We start from the raw sequence: 14,293 nt of genomic DNA on the forward strand, positions 1-14,293 counted from the left end.
ATCTATTTTCCAGGTCAGCTGTTTTTCCAAGAAGATATTTCATATTGCCCTCTATTTTTTGATTCATTTGAATTTGATTTACTGTGTCTTGATTTCTCATAAAGTCGCTAGCTTCCATTTTATTCAATCCTAATTCTTAGGCAATAATTTTCTTCAGGGAGCTTTTTTATATCCTTTTTCATTTGGCTTTTCAAGCTGTTGACTTTTTTCTCATGACTCTCCTGCATTGCTCTCATTTCTCTTTCCATTATTTCCTCCATCTCTCTAAATCTTCCTTCTATATCTCCTACTTTCTCTTCAAAGTCCCTTTCAAGCACTTCCATGGCCTAAGACCAATTTGTATTTTTCTTGGAAGGTTTGGATGTAGGGGCCCTGAGGTTGTTATCCTCTTCTGAGAGTGCACCTCGATCTTCCTTGTTGCTAAAGAAACTTTCTATAGTTCTCAACTTTCTTTTCCTGCTCTTCGTGCCATCTTTTAATTGACTTTTAACTTCCTCTTACTGTAGGGCCCTACTTAAAAGCTACACATTACCAAGCTTCAGAGGTGTTTTGGTTTGAGGGAGGGCAGGTTTTTCTCTTGCCTGGCTTGTTCTCTGGTCAAAAGATAATCTCAAACAAACTTGCTAATTAACTAACCAGCAGAACTTGTGCTGTGGTTCTTTAGCACCAAGGATCCTGCTCCCCTCCCCCACCTTGGTCTCCCACCATTCAAGATTTCTTTGTGTTTCCTTTCTGGGGTGGGATAGCTGAATTCTTCATTAGGTTCCACAGAAACCCCTGTATTCCCGCCCCCCCCCATCGCCGGCCACACATTCAGCCCTCTCACCCAACCATAAGCTTAGTTCCAGAAGATGCTGGTGCTACAGCTGATTCGGAGGCTAGGGGTAAGTTGCTCTGACACAACATGCTTGGGTTCTGTGTCAGCACAATTGCATGTTTGGACTCTTCTTGCAGCCCAGCACAGTCTTTTAATCTGCCTTTGGCTGCCTGTCTTTTTGTGGGTTTTACCACTCCAGGGCTTGTTTTATTGTTGTTTGGGGGGCTAATTGTGTCAGGAGCTCTATGCATTTAATGTCTTTCCTTTGTCAACTTGGCTGTGGAGCCAAGGCTGTAGAGCCATGCCTCTAGGCTGCCAAATTTCTTATTTAAAAAATGAGAGAACTAATTTCCATAGAAGCAAAGTTCTAGGTAGTAGCAGAGCTAAACTTTGTACAGAGGCCTACAATCTCTACTCATCTTACTCTAAATTCAGTGCACTTTCCATCAATAGATTACCACTACTATGGAAACTCTACCACCTCCCACTGGGGCCCCCCACTCCTCATTCCCCAAATACTGCAAACAGAAGTGGTTTATTCAAATCAGTGGACAAAGAAACAATTTTCTTTTTATATTGATATGTTTGGGGATGGAGGAGAATGTACTCAGGAAGAAACATACCAAATAAGGACAAAATAATGTCAGCATTTCCCAGGCCTTTATCACAGCCTTTTTGTAGAGGCATTATGTGCTTGACCTTGAAATCTCCTTTTAAGAGTCATTACAAAGCCCAAAGAACTTCACAGTCTCTGCTTCTTTGTTACTGTCATAATTAGCATCTTTGTCATCACAAACAAATGCCAGCAGAGGTCTTTTGGGATGTCAAGCCACCATGAACCTCCTTAGGGACTAATACTGCATCTCCAGACCTTATCACCTGTGGCTACTTCATCAATGTTAATAAAGTGATCTTCAGAAGCTCATGAAAGGACCTTCCCATTATGGCTAAAACTGAAGGTTCTCATTAGCCAATCCAATCTGGAAAAACTATCTCACATACACTAACTTGGAAATATCCCACAGACTAACCAATGCATTAGCATTTCCTGGAGCAAATTACTTCTCTGTGGGGTCAAATTTGATACAAATGCAATTGGAAGGATGGGCATTGAAGGACAGAATAGACAGCTCAGGATAGTTAAGCATGTTAAGACAACCTTTGCCATTAGTCAGGGAGAACATATTGTTAGCAATATTCTAGGTTCAAATTTAAACTGCTCCTCTGCTTTTGAAGAGTGAGTTTTTGCATCAGTGAAAGTTAATACATCTTCTTTGCTGCCCACAGCAATGGTCTTGTAGGGGCCAAATTTAATATGGGGAGAGTGAATTGGGTGGCTTGCCATAATATTGGGGTTCATAAAATAATGAGGGACCTCTAGGTCCAAAGTTTCCTCTCTTCCAAACTGTCTTTCTCCCAGGCCAATAAGAAAGGAGATTAACAGCCTCTTTTTCACAAATCAGGTTTTATTAATGGGAATAAAATACACAGCAAAAGTGAAATTAATTAAGTCAATGACAAGGGAATAGTGAAAGAGAAAAATGGATACATTCCCTGGCTCTAGCAAAGACTGACACAATCCCCAAACTTGCTTCCATCTCAGCTAATTCAACAAGTCGGACTAGTTTTTTATAAACTCACCACCTCGAGTCTGTAGTTTCAATAGGAAAGAGCTGGGAAGCCCCTCTGCAGTCTGCTCTCGGAAGGTCACTGGCAGGAAAGATGAGCTCCCCTCAGTGAGCATTCTCTTTTCTTCCTTTTCTCTCCCTCTCCCAAAAGGGAGGTATTTCAAGCTGGATTTTGGAGAGTGGTTCCCCTGCTGACATCAGCAGCATACATCACTCAGGGCAGGCCAGGTATGACCCATATCCAATCATCCCAAGTAGGTACCTAGCCAGTTTCCCAAACAGTACTAGATCATTCAGGTGGGACCCCTGGGCATCTGCCAAATTCCATTATTTTATCACAGTCTGCTCATCAGGACTCCACCAAATGTTAATATTCTTCCATTTAGTTTTCAGAGTGATGCTATTTTTTTTAGTTCTAACATCCCAGATGCAAATAGTCTTGTCCCTTGATGCAGTGACAAAGAAATCTGAATTACTCAGATGGCAAAAAAGCTGATCTACCCTGTTCCCCATGCCCTCAGAAGTTATTTTCTTTTACCGGGTAGTCCTTCTCAAGCAAGAAGATGCTAGCTATCTTGTCAAAGGAGCCTGAGAACAAGTGGAACCCATCACAACTCCAGGACACCAGGGACATCTTGGCGCTGAATTTCAAGAACTCACTAATCTTGCTGTGGCTCTGGCCACATAGTTAAATGGACTGCCTGCCACAAGCCACAACTACCCCAGGGCTGGTCCCCAACACAGTGCCCAACTCCAATACTGAACTTCATATGAAGTGTGAAGTATTTGGTATTCCATGAAAAGAGAGCTGTGCAGCACCTCTAGACAATGCACTTTTAAGCATTTAGGAGACTAAAACCTAAAATATTTAAAGTTCAGAGGGAGGTGATGTGGATAAGGAAAGCTAAGGTTAACAAAAAGAGGGTAGGGTTAGTTATATGGGATAAAGTTGGGATTGAAATTGGGATAGGTCTTCTACTAGGTCTGTAAAACAAGTATATCAAAGAAAAAAAGAAAAGAAACCATATGTGTACAATTTTTATAGCTTTCTCTGTGTGTGTGTGTGTGTGTGTGTGTTCATGTGCATGTGTATGTGTGTGTATGTGGTGGGGTTAAGAATTGGAAACTGAGGGAATGCCTATTAATTGGGAAATGGGTGTATGGCTATACAAGTAATGTACATGAATGTGATACAATACAATTGTACTGTAAGAAATGAAAGGGACAGTTTCAGAAAAGCCTGGGAAGACTTATATGAACTGATGTAAAGTGAGCAGAACCAAAACAATCTGCACAATAATGGCAATATTGTTAAGACAATCAACTTTGAAAGATTTAGTAATTCTGATCTCCAAATGACTCATGATGTAAAATGCTCTCCACTGCCAGAGAGAGAGAGAGAGAGAGAGAGAGAGAGAGAGAGAGAGAGAGAGAGAGAGAGAGGGAACTAATAGACCTAGAGTGCAGATTGAAGCAAATTTTTCCTTTCTTTCTGTTTTTTTTTCTTTTTGCATTCTAATAAATTTTTTTGACCATGGTTAATGAATAAATACCTTTTGCACCACTTCATATGTATAATGGGTATTATATGTCTTGCCTTCTCAATGGATCAGGGAGGGAACTAAGGGAGAAGAGAATTTAGTATTGGAAAGCAAAATAAAATTTCAAAAGAGAAAAAGGGGTAGGACTAATTAATTGGAGTATATAGTGCAATGTTTGTGACAAAAGAGAGAAAGCAGATTTGCTTATATTTTTACTTTACAGTGTTTTCTCTGTCCAAGATAATTACCTTTGTATTGAAAATGATGGGAAAAAATAGCTAACCCACTAACATCTGAGATAAGTAAGGAGATAGAATGTATTTACCCTTGATGAATTCAAGTTTCCTTAGCCAGATCAACTATATCCTCAAGTACTGAAAGAACTGTTAGATGTAGCATCATGCTGAACCATGACCAATGATATTTGAAAAATTATGAAAATTATAATAGAAAGGGACTACAGAACTCTAAGTGGGCAAAAGCTGACACAATTTTTGAAGTATGGAAGGGAACAGGCCATTGATTTTGCCTTTAATTGCTGTGAAAATGTTAGTAAAGTATTTGGTAAATGTGTGTATATATATATATATATATACATATATATATATGTATATATGTATGTATGAGTGTGTGAGAGAAAGGAAATACATAATACAAACAGATGAATTCAGCTCTTATTGAGTACTCAGAATCAAAGAATAATCATTAAGAGTTCAATGCCAAAATCTTTAGTAGAGTACCTTAGGGATCTATGTTTGCTCCTTGTTTAACCTTCTTTTTTTTCAAGGACTCAGATAAAGGTATATCATGGTATTCTCATCAAATTTGCATATGACTGAAGGCTTGAAGTGATACCTTAAAGATTGAATATGAGAATCAGGCTCTGATAAGCTCCTGACATGACATAGCCTTGGACTGAATCTCAGGCAATGAATTTCAATAGGGACAAATGTCAAATCTTACTTGGCTTTAAACATCAACTTCATGAGTACAAGATGGGGGAGGAGATGATGTGGTAAAATAGACTTGACAAGACAGATATGGTATTTCAGGTTTGAAATTGCAATTATATGAAAGAATATTTAGCAGTTAAGTAAGGGAGGTCTACTTCACCATATCAGGAGAAAGGTATTCAGATCAGGGGAAGGCATTTTGTGAGCTTAAAACTGATTCAGGGGCAGCTGGGTGGTGCAGTGGATAGAGCACTGGCCCTAGAGTCAGGAGTACCTGAGTTCAAATCCGGCCTCAGACACTTAACACTTAACACTTACTAGCTGTGTGACCCTGGGCCAGTTACTTAAGCCCAATTGCCTCACTAAAAAAACAAAAAAAAAAACCCAAAAAATCCCAAAAAATTGATTCAGCTGAGTACAGATTTCTTGTGCCAGTGTAGGCCATGTTGCTATAGGTCTATAGTCAGGAGTCTGAGGGAAGAACTGAAATTTTTAGTACTCTGACATTTTATGTTCAGGAAACAAGAAAGCTACCTCATTGGTTCAAACCTCTGGTCCTCTGACATCATTCAAGTTTCATTTCCTTTTAAGGAAATGAACCAGACCAGATAACAAGGAAGAAGTACCCAAGAAGACAATCTTTCTACCATACATAGTAATTTATCTGAAAAAAAAATTGGGGGGAAGATTAAGAATTAAAATAAAGAAAAATATTAATTTTAACAATTAGTATTTTTTCACTGCAACCCTGAGGAAAGAATAATAGATTTCCTCAGAATTAGGGTGAAAGAATCCCTTTTATTGGTAATCTTTGAGACAGACCAAATGACCACTTTTCTGCTATCATTTAGTAGATATTTTATCAGGGTATAAGTTTGATTAGAAAAGTCACTGGGGTCTCAAACTCTACATTTCTATAACTTTTATTTCTGGTTATAATTACACAAAGCTCACAGATAAACTGAGTGTTGCTGTTCTTTGTCCTTCATTCTTGAAGAGGACTATGATATGGGGTGATGCCATGACTTGCAATGAATTGTATGTAAGTGAGGCAGGGCTGTTCAAATTCACCAACTTCACTCTCTCCTCCAGGGCCACCTGGGTACAGTGGCAAGATATAGATCAGTATGATTGGAGATGGCTCCAGATGTTTTTAAGGCAATTGGAGTTAAGTGACTTGCCCAGGGTCACACTGCTAGTAAGTGTTTGATAAACTGAGTACAAACAACACTAACCATTACTCTTCACTTACAATTAAGGGCAGTTTAAAAACTTTATAACATTACTGAGCAAAAGGCAAAAGCACCAACTTCAATTAAAAAATCATTATCAATAATGTGCAACACATTGCCAAATAAATGCACTTGTCTCACTGTGCAGTCTGATCTTATTGGCATTTGGCAGTCAGAAAAAGCTTTCTGACTTTTCTATTTTCTCAGTATAACAAAAGGAAGTTACTGTTGGAATAACAAGGAAAAAATTAACATAGATGAACATTATGTTTTTACCTTATTTTTCATTACTACATCTGGCTATAGTCTTTTCATCATAGTTAATGTTATTTTTTCCTTTAATGATGAGAGATATTTTAATAAGTATCTTATTTAAAAGAAGATAACCAACACATATTTTTAAGTGATCTTATTTACTCTTAAATAAATTTGAATGGGACATAACAGTGGCAACTGAGATCACCCAAGATTATAAATAAAAATAAACTTCAGTTTAATGGTTCTTGAGGGCATTTAGAAAAGAGAACCCCAGAATCTCAGCATTTTATGTGGCTACCACAACACATGTTTGAAGAAGAATTCATTCTATTACAATCTCTATGATCCTTTTGTTAAGACCTTCATTGAGGCGAGTCCACCACCTCTTGAGGTAGTCATTCTCCTTTTGGAAAACTCTAATTTTGGGGAAACTTTTTCTTATACCAAGCCTTAATTTGATTCTTTTTCTCTTCCAACAATTTCTACATATAGGGAAAAATTGAACAAATTTAGTCTTGATTCCATATAAAAATCTTCTGGATACTTGAAAAGGCTGTCATTCCCTCCTCTGCCTCTGCACTTATCTTCTGTTCTAAATTCTTTCTGTTCCTAAATTCTTTCAGCCTCTTTTCATTTGGAATGAAGTCTCAAGTTCTCTCTCCACTCTGGTACCCCTCCTTTGGATGCACTCCAACTTCTCAATGCTCTTCCAAAAGGGTGGTGCCTGGACACAATATTCCAGCTTTTTTGATATACTATGTTTTGTATGGTTGCCTAGAAGATACAAGTAAGATTCTTATATCTAGTTAGAAATCTAAACACAAATGACATCCCCAGTTATTATGATGTATTTCATTTGACAAAGTTTTTCATTTTATATTTATTTGAGGCTTGGAGAGTCAAACACTTAAGTGTAACTTGACGAATTCACTTATTCAGTTACAGAACACCTCAGAGAATCCAAGTTTCATGATTCAGAGCCCAGAATCTAAGAAATCCTTTAAAAAGAAGCATTTTAACCCTTTTGGGTCTATCTGTTAGAGAGGCAATATAGTATAGTGGATAACCAATCTTGGGAGTTAGAAAAAGAGGGGTTCAAATTCTTGCTTTGTCATGAAATAAGTGTTTTATATAAATATATATATATATATATATATATCTTTTACTAGTTGTTGGACTGACTGCTTCAGACTTATGCTGGCTATGTCACTTCAAATCTTGGTGCCCTAGTCAACTCTTTAGGATTATAAATTGAGGAGTAGGTGGTAATTCATATTGGTAGAAGGATTTCCCTTATTAGGAGATCCTATACCAATGAAATCATAGATCCAATGGTGAGTGTGTGTATGTGTATGTACATACATGTGCAAACATACATATATTCAGTCATATGCTTATGTTAATTTAAATTGTTAAATACAGCATTTCATTTCTACAAAGTTAGTTACATGTATTGGCAAAATAGGCAAGAGATATGAAACCCACCACATTATCCAATTATTGTCTGTCTGCCTACATATGGACATTAGTAGGATGTACTTTTCATAGAACTGTGCATTTCAGAGCTGGGATTTGAAGAGACATATGGATTTCCCTGAACTGGGCCACACTTGTCAGTGATTAGTAGAGTTGTGTTATGTGAGTATTTGAAATGATTCAATACTGATGTTAGACTAATTGGCAAAAGAAAAAAACAACCTAGGAATTAATACTACCCTTGATAATATGTAACATTTCCATGGCACACCATTGGGTCTTCTTAAAGCACCCTTATAAATTTATATAGTTCCTTAATTTGAAGAAAAAATATAAATGGATTTTAGTATCTCCATCAAGAAGTGCAGCTAGAATTAAATTCTCACTTATCTCAAAGCCATGCTGACTGTAAAACTCAAATAAATTAATTATTGAAAAGACTGATGACTTTTTACCCTTCAAATATATAACTCTTAGTGACTATGTTCATATCACTTAGGATTCACTTTACATGTGAGCAGCCTGAAATCAACATCAACTTGAAGACACATCATAGGTCAGTGTCTATTCAAAAGTATAACCCAGAAGCCCTTACTAATGTGGCTCTTTTACCAGCCAACCAGAAGATGTACTTCAAAACAAATGACATTTAATTAAACAGTCTGATAAAATACACTCTGTAAAAGATTGTATCCTATCCATATACACGTTATACTTTTCAATGGCAATTGTACCACCCGCAGGATATATGTCAGGAAAATATGTGACCTGGGGGCATATTTGGAGTAGCACACATAGTGGGTATGCATAGACAAGGGAATAATGTGTTCTTGGAAGACACATGGAGGGTACATGAAGCATCAACCCTGTCTTTTCCTATCTCAATAGCTTTGCAAATGCCTGGAATGTATTTTATTCCCTTCTTTGTCGGCCCTGCTTGCCTCAAGACCCAATTTAAGTGCTGCTTCCTCCATGAAGATTTTCCATCTCTTACAGTCTCCCTCTATTTTCTCCCTCTCCCAGACACACCTGGTCCCCCAGTAGAAATGATTGTTCCTTCCTGAATTTTTTTTCACTTATCTTAAGACCACATGATATGGCATAAAAAAACCCCAAACAAACACGGAATCAAGGTGGCTCTGGTAACTTTCATTGCTAAACTTGGACAATCACCTTACCCTTCATAGATTTAGTTTCATAATCTTCAAAAAAAAGGATAATACTATTTATCATACCTAATTCACAGGGTAGTTGTGAAGTATTTCGTTCTCCTTTGTAGCATGTTGATTTGCATACATATCATTATGCAGCATTAGACCATTAATTACTTTAGAACAGGAACTATATCATATCTTTGTTTTTTTAGGAACTAAGGGAATGTCTTATAAATTGTATATACATTATAGATATTCATTGAACTGAATTGAATTAAATAGAATATCAATATTCATGTAGTGGTCTTAGACCTGGATATTAGCTTATTGAAGATAATATGTTTCTTGCCAATTTATATGGTGCAAAACAGTTATAAATCTCAACCATGTTATCCTGAGAGGTTTCATGATTCCTAATGATCCATATAAGTTATATACATACACATATGTACATATAAATACACACAGTTTTAGGATTTCCAAGATTTGAAGCATAAAAAGTCATTCCAATAGTTCAGATAGGCACTTTTTCTGTCAATTATAATCTTAGAGTGTTGATAAAATAGTAAGAGATGAAGTGATTTGTCCAAAATAGATTTCTAGAAAAGACTTGAACCCAATGCCTCACAAATTGCCAAATTTGAGATGCTAACACACACAGGTTTTTTTACAAACTGTGGAAGCATAAAATAATATGGTTTCCTTTCATTGTCCCTTTTGACACTGGCACTTATTGCAATGCCTGCTCCATAATATGTACTTAAGAAATGTTTTTCACTTGCAAGTCCAGATTGCATCTGGGATTTTTTTTTCCTAGTGAGACTATCACTTATCTTGGTGACGCATTCAATTTCTTAATTACAAAAAAAAAAAAATGATCTGGTATGGAACAAATTTCTTGCAGTCTATGACTAGACCCTATATTCATGGGCTGGATCTGATATATGGATCTCAAAGGTATAATTATGTTCAAATACTAAACTTCTATCTTTCTCTGAGCTTAATTCTGTCTTACTTAATATAGCTAAGAAGGAGGTTGACTTATCATCAAAAATATTATTGAGGAATAATCTCATCTCTCCCTAGGTTTAGGCAGGTAAAAATCATCTCTCTCTCTCTCTCTCTCTCTCTCTCTCTCATGGACATAAAGTACTCTACATGAATTTTCTCTGCAAATATATAAACATGACTGCAGCCCTATATTGGATCAAATTTTCTTAAAATAAATGCCATTACAACCAAAATTTCAATGCAACCAAAAAAGATTCCAAAGCCCTAAATGAAAGACTTCTTGTTGACACCATCCATAGTTAATATAGCAAATTTCTAGGATCAGAAATTAATTTGGATAGTGTCAGTATTCATTGTAAAGTTAGATGTCTAGAAAACATACAAATAAATACTTTGTGTGAACAGAACCTAGAAGTGGCATTTGCAGCTGGCACATAGTTAGCTTTCATACTTTACCAGAAAGAGTGAATACAGTACTCAGATTTTGCCAAGGTGGGCACAAGTCCATGCCCTCTCAACTCCGAAGTTTGAACAGTAGTGAAAACTAAGTAGCCCCCTCTGCAAGGAAATGACAATGCATATGCTCACATGTCCTTGGTTCCACTGTTACGGTACCCATAAGAATAAGCATCTAGGGGCAGCTAGATGGTGCAGTGGATAGAGCACTGGCCCTGGAGTCAGGAGTACCCGAATTCAAATCCGACCTCAGACACTTAACACTTACCAGCTGTGTGACCCTGGGCAAGTCACTTAACCCCAATTGCCTCACTAAAAAACCCAAAAAACCCCAAGAATAAGCATCTACAGTCAGCGAATTCTGTCTAGGTTTGATCTTGCACCCGAATTTATATGTGTTCTGGTTCTGAAGGGGACTCATCTCCCAGGTCTCTGTCACCTAATGCCAATGCAAAGCAAATTTGGATAGATAATCACAATTACTAGCTCATATTTTGACATTTTATACCTAAATAGGTGTGCTTCTGAAGGCCTTGCTTTTGTTTCCAGATTAATGCCTTGGGGTCTTTGAGCATCACAACTTAATTGCATAGGTGGAAAGGAAAGGTCTGACTTTGGTTCATCTTAAAAGTTATCCTACATAGCACACAGATGTGTGTTGGAGGGAAACTTTCTCTACATGGCCTTGAAGGTATTCATTATGCAAATATACAGTTGTACAGGGTGGAAGCCTTGTATGGTGATCTCTTTTATATAATTCATAAATGAAACAAATAAACAAAAAGTATATAGATAAATAAGATCATAACTTTGAAGCTAAAATTTTACTTAAAGGTCACTTAGTCCATTTCATGGATGCCCTTTTATCAGTTGAGGAAACCAAGCCCCATAGTGATTAAGTGACTAACCTAAGCTTCCATAGTCACTAGGTAGAATAAAGATTTGAACCTCTTACTCTAAAGCCATGCCCTTTTCATTGCAATCCATGCTGCTTTCATGATAGAAATGTCTAGCTAGCTATTTTTGTCTAGATTTATGATTTCATTGATGTAGGGAATTCTCTGGTGAAAAAAATCCATCCAATAGTACAGATAAGTAATTCTCTGTAACTTAAAATCTCAGAGAATTGCCTGTGATAGTAAAAGTTTAAGAAATTTGCCCATAGCATGTATTTTAGAAAAAGACTTGAACCTGTCTTTCCAACATGAAACCTATCCCTCTGTCTACTATGCAATTCTGATATCTAGATATCAGCAATACATATATATATATATATATATATATATATATATATATATATATATATACATGTATGCATATGGATACACATGTTTGAATGTATTTGAATGTGTGTATATGTGTGTATATATGTACATTTCATGCTATCTAATGCAAATATTTCTATTTTAATTGAAATATTAAAATCACAGAGGGTGTTATAGTTGCATGGTACATCAGTAAGTATCTAGCCAAATCCATATCCCAGAAGGAACATCCTTTATGAAATATTTGATAAGTGGTCATCCAATCTGTCCTTGAAGAGTTCCAATGAGAGATAACCCGCCACCTCCTGTTGCAACCCATTTCATTGATGGTTACCTCTGATAGGAAATTGTTTGTTTCTGACATTAAACCTTAGTACTTCTTTTTACATTTCTAGCTACTGTTCTTGGTTTTGTCCTCTGGGATGAAGAAGAATAAATATTATCTCCCTTCTATGTGATACCTTCACTAATACATGAAAATGATTAAGTCTTCTATTCTACATGCTAAACATCCCTAGTTACTTCAATCTATTTTAACAGGAGGAAGTTGGTAGCACAGTGGATAGAGTGCTGAATTGGGAGTCAGGAAGACCCACCTTTAAATAAGGTGCCTCAAACACTTGGTAGCTTTATGACCCTGGGAAGATCACTTAAAGTATCTGTGCCTCAGTTTCTTCATCTGTAAAGTGAGGATAATAATAGCACCTTATTTCACAGGATTATTGTGAGAATCAAATGAATTAACATATGTAAAGTGTTTTGCAAGCAAGGTATAATAGAAATGATAGTTACTATTATTATTATTATGTCATACACTTAAGTTACGTAACAATTCATTACCCTAAACTGTTCTGAATCTTATCCATTACCTTTGTTGCCTAGAATTGAATTAAAGATTCCTGATATGATATGTCTAGAGCAGAGTACAGAGGAACTATCACCACCTTACACTTTTGTAAATGAGCCCAAGAATGAATTAAATTTTTTTTTGTTCTGTCACACTATTGATTGATTTGAGTTGGCAGTTCTATAAAACTCCTCCATATTTCTGATACAAACTACCGTCCAGCCATGCCTCTCCACCCTGTACTTCTGAAGCTAATTTATTTTGGACTCAGAAATCTTTATATCCATTCTAATTAAATTTCATCAGAGCAGATTCATCCCAATGTTCTAGCCTGTCAAGATGTCCTATACAAAGTTCTTTCAGTAACTGCACACATATTATCAGAATGCATGGCTGACTCAACAATCACTCATTTGGTCTATAATTCCATTGCTAATCCCCAAATTCCATACATATGGTGACTCCAACATTTACATAATTACTGACAAACTCTCTCTTTTACTAGCAGTTTTGTGATAGTTCTCACTGTGGGTTCACAGGCTTTGAGAAACAGAGAAATAGAAGAGGCAGAGCAAGGAGAAGAAAGTAGGGATGACTTGAATGGAAATTCTTTCCCCTTTCTTACCTAGAAAGGGATTTATAATTGCCATTTTAGCATAAGTAAGAAATTGGCTAATTCTATTCACATCTAAAATAGTAGTAATTTATTTTTTGTTCACTCAGAAAATATGGAAGGACAAAACTGTCAGAACTTCTTAAGTACACAGATAGATTCAGTAAAGGGACAAGGAAAAAATGTTTACTATTCTTTTTTTTTTCTTTTTTGCAGGGAAATGAGGGTTAAGTGACTTGCCCAGGGTGACACAGCTAATAAGTGTCAAGTGTCTGAGGCTGGATTTGAACTCAGGTATTCCTGAATCCAGGGCTAGTGCTTTTTCCACTATAGCACCTGGCTGCCCCTACTATTATTAACTGGCTGAAATGCATATTACTTTTTTGGTTATTTTAATGAGGATGTAAATAGTTTGAATTTTAAGAAATTATATGAAGGTTTACCCTATATTTTGTTATATTAATTGTTGTAATATGCCCCAGTGGAGAGAGTAGCCATATTGATGATGAGGAATCATGGATGCCTCAGTGTATTACAGTATTTTTTCACAGCAGTATTAAGTTCATTCAAAATATGAACAAAAGAAGAGTGGTGTGGAAGGGTTATTAATTATAATTTAATTATATTAGATGATTTTCATCTATATATTTAAAATACATATTTTGATAAGAATTTTATTTCTATGATAAAATATTATACTTTGTCTTTTTATAGACCAGAAATTTCTTAAATGTGTTTATTCATTCCATTGATGGCAGATCATAGCCCTCCTCAATGCCTTTTCCTTTCATCAGTGTTGTACTTGAACTATCCAATATACTGGCGCTCCTCCTCCAGTTCTTGTAATGGTGGCCACCAAGTAGTCCTTCAGTTTTGCTTCACTCTGCCTGATCATCTCCTCACCATGCAACCTCTAACTCTGGGCATTATTAGCAATTCCAATGCCATTTATCCACATGCTTCATCCCTACCCCTTTCTAGATCCCCTTTATGTGTTGTCTTCCTCCATAGAATATGTTTCTTGATATAATTTATGTCTTAC

General features: G+C 36.4%; 1 pseudogene; it reads right to left on the reverse strand.

Moving 5' to 3' along the window:
- Positions 1–1,530: 1,530 nt before the first annotated feature.
- The window catches only part of LOC122738570, a 37,764-nt pseudogene continuing 25,001 nt past the window's right edge, over positions 1,531–14,293 (reverse strand).

This window comes from Dromiciops gliroides, chromosome 2 (genome assembly GCF_019393635.1).
Source record: "Dromiciops gliroides isolate mDroGli1 chromosome 2, mDroGli1.pri, whole genome shotgun sequence".
Classification (NCBI taxonomy): Eukaryota; Metazoa; Chordata; class Mammalia; order Microbiotheria; family Microbiotheriidae; genus Dromiciops; species Dromiciops gliroides.